Raw genomic sequence first — 3,305 nt, 5'->3', positions numbered from 1 at the left:
TTTTTGATAGTGGGAAGGCAAAAAAAGAAGCGAGAAATGGCTGCAGCAGAAAGCGGTTAATACTATAGGATTAACTAAACATATCCCTTTGCTACCAATATATATTCCCATCACCCTGCTGCCAAAGAGACCGGTGATTTATTTTCTCAGACACCTGGGGTTGGTCTGGAGCAGCAGCAGATGTTCTAACAGTTATCAGTCTCTAGACATCGGCCCTGTGACATCATTATAGAGGTGATGTCACAATGCTGCCCAGGTGTTATAAGGCTCTGATCAGCGGCTGGAGCCTCTGAGAGAGTTAGTGAAGGCGAGCGAGAGAGGATGGGTGAGTACTACAACTCTACTGAAAGCTTACTTCTATGAAAACAAGTTGGGTCCGTCTGAAATGTAACCGATGAACTGAAACATGGAGGACAATTGTAGAGCCCATAACCAAAGTGACTAAAATCCAACAAACAGGATTTTCTGTGTTGTGATTTTGGACACTTTGAATAAAACGTGATGTTTGCAGTGAATGTCCTGCAAGTATTTGTGTGATTTTGGATAGAACCTGTTGCTAATAATACAGCAGACATCGAGAAAAGTACATAAACACTCTTGCCTCAATTTCTTTAGAAAGTGGATAGAAGTCACCTTGGAAATCACCTCTTCAAATGTCTTGGAAGGGCAGTAGGTGTCTGTATACAGGACTATAGACAAGCTGCCATGTACTTGTAGTTGTCATAGTAACCATTTGTTGGTGTGCCACCCAGTAATTACAATGGGCCTCCTTACTGCATATATATATATCTTCTATTATTCAGTTCTCCCTCTTTTCATATGTACATAACAAGTGCGATAAAACATCTATGTTTCCTTCTTACAGAGTTATACAATGTGATTGCGATATGTGCGCCATGGATTATATTAGTGATTGTAGGAATCACAGTCGGACTACTGTATATTTGGTAAGTAACAAACATTATTTGGACTTTCTTCTATTCTCTCTATTGCAATATTTATATAAATATGCATTCGTAGCGTTCAGAGTTACTGTATAATGTATCTGTATTATTGGGCGGGGTCTAACCAGGGGGGCTCAGCTATAGGGGATGCAGACATAACAGCCACACCAAGCAGCCGGCCCCTCTGCCACATAAGTAGGCACCAGTATCATAAATGTCTTATGGTAGTTGGGGGCCGGTATAAATGTTGCATGGACTCCCATGTTACCCCTACGGTTCTAACATTTTCCACATACAAACATAATAGGTTTCTATAGGTGGTCCACAGGCCTAAACCCGTAGAGATTTGCAACAAGAAGTTGTTTTCTTGCTCTATAAATTGCCTGGATCCCTTGTAGTCGCTTGGAGACTTTTGTGCCATGAAAACTCCCAATATAACTTTTAAAGTAAACGGCCTTTGAAATCCTTGAGGGGTTTCTAGAGTATCGGAACCTCCTCTTTGTGACCTCACAGGCCCACACCATTCTAATCCTATGAATAGTCTATATAGTATACTACAGATCACTTTTTGTTGACTTTCCCCTTTAAATGATTTATTTGAATTTCATTGGAATGTATTTTACATATTGTTGTAGGAGAAAGAGAAACACCAGCGAGGACGTCACTCCAAAGAGCCCAACAACAACGGTGCGATTTACAAAAGTAGTCCGTGGAAATGACGTCCGGATAAACATGCTGATAGACAGTGCAGAACAACAGAAGCTACAGATTACCACCAAAGAGAAGACCCTGACAGTAGTGAGCACGTCTATCAGCATAGGTTGTGGGCCATACAGAGAGAAAGGTGAGAATTAATAAAGGAGTAGACATCTAAGGAAAGCACCAGGGATACTGTCATGGATATAGATGAGGAGGAACATTAGAAGAGAGGTGGGGATCACAGGAGGAGTCATTTATGTCTAATTAGAATGTATTTGGCATATTGTAGGAGGAGAATAAAGAACACGAGGCCGGAGAACATCAGGGCGGAGAGAGAGAAGGTGAGAATTAATAAAAGAGCATGTTCAACATAAGACATCTAATGGAAGCATCAGGGATACCGTCATGGATATAGATGAGGAGGAACATTAGAAGAGAGGTGAGGATCACAGGAGGAGTCATTTATGTCTAATTAGAATGTATTTGGCATATTGTAGGAGGAGAATAAAGAACATGAGGCCAGAGAACATCAGGGCAGATAACACCACTCCGCAGAGCATCGGAGCAGACAACATCACTGCAACTAAAATCTCTGCAAAGAACATCAGGACTCCGAGCAGCTGCGTCAAAGAAGTAAAGGCAACTGACGTGCATCTAAAGAGCAGCAGAGGCTTCTCATCACAACCAAGGAGAAGGAGCTAACAGTAGTCAGCACGTCTATCAGCATAGAATGTGCTCCGTATACAGAGGAAGGTGAAGAGGAGGCAAACAGAAGACATCTAATGAAAACATCACTGATGCCATCATGGATGTAGATGAGGAGAAACATTAGAAGAGAGCAAAGAAAGGCCGTAAAGAGAAACCAGAGGGCGCACTACCAAGGAAACCTGGGATAAAAACAAGACTCTTCACATTTCTCAGGCCGGTCGCACATGAGTGCAATTAGCTGCATGCCACCTGCATGTGACAGTCGCGCGGCATGCAACAAGTACACAATGACATTACATACTTGCTGCGGGCCACCGATTGCCATGCACCATCTTGGTGTTTAAGCGTCAAGATAGAAAATGCTGCGATCTTTATTGCCCATGTATTTTGAGGAATATGTGTGGAACCTATGGTAGATTGTTACAGCGTATTCCACACACCAAGCCCATCCACCACGGAATACACTGTAACGATATGCGTGCTATACATTAGAAGATGCAGAAACACTGCGTAATACCGCAGGAAAAAGAGCATCTGGAATCTATTAACCCCTTAGTGACGAAGCCTATTTGCGCCTTAGTGACGGAGCCAAATTTTGGAAATCTGACATGCATCGTTCAACGTGGCATGACTCCGTAAAGGCTTTACATATCCAAGTGATTCTGACATTGTTTTTTCACCACATGTTGTACTTCATTTTGGTTGTAAAAAGAGACCGATATAATTTGTGTATATTTATTAAAAGTACCAATATTGGAAAAATGTGAAAAAATTGTCATTTTTTTCACATTTTCAATCTTAATATCTCAAATATGTCCAAACATACTGTACACATTTTTGATAAGATATATATTTCGATCTGTTTACTTTATTCTGAATGCACACTTGAAAAACTTTTGTGTTTTTTTTTTTTTTAACCATTTAGATGACGTACAAATTTAACATTACTTTTCA

At 40.8% G+C, this 3,305-nt stretch overlaps 1 long non-coding RNA gene across 1 annotated transcript; it reads left to right on the top strand.

Annotated features, from left to right (window-relative positions):
- Positions 1 to 887: 887 nt before the first annotated feature.
- Positions 888 to 3,059, top strand: LOC136582832 (uncharacterized). Its single transcript, XR_010787230.1, has 4 exons — positions 888 to 947; positions 1,580 to 1,788; positions 1,933 to 1,984; positions 2,141 to 3,059. It is a non-coding gene; the product is annotated as an uncharacterized lncRNA (long non-coding RNA).
- Positions 3,060 to 3,305: the final 246 nt, after the last annotated feature.

Source organism: Eleutherodactylus coqui, chromosome 11, assembly GCF_035609145.1.
Source record: "Eleutherodactylus coqui strain aEleCoq1 chromosome 11, aEleCoq1.hap1, whole genome shotgun sequence".
In the NCBI taxonomy this organism is placed as follows: Eukaryota; Metazoa; Chordata; class Amphibia; order Anura; family Eleutherodactylidae; genus Eleutherodactylus; species Eleutherodactylus coqui.
The sequence above is the reverse complement of the archived record's forward strand: the minus strand, read 5'-3'. Positions and strand labels throughout refer to the sequence as shown.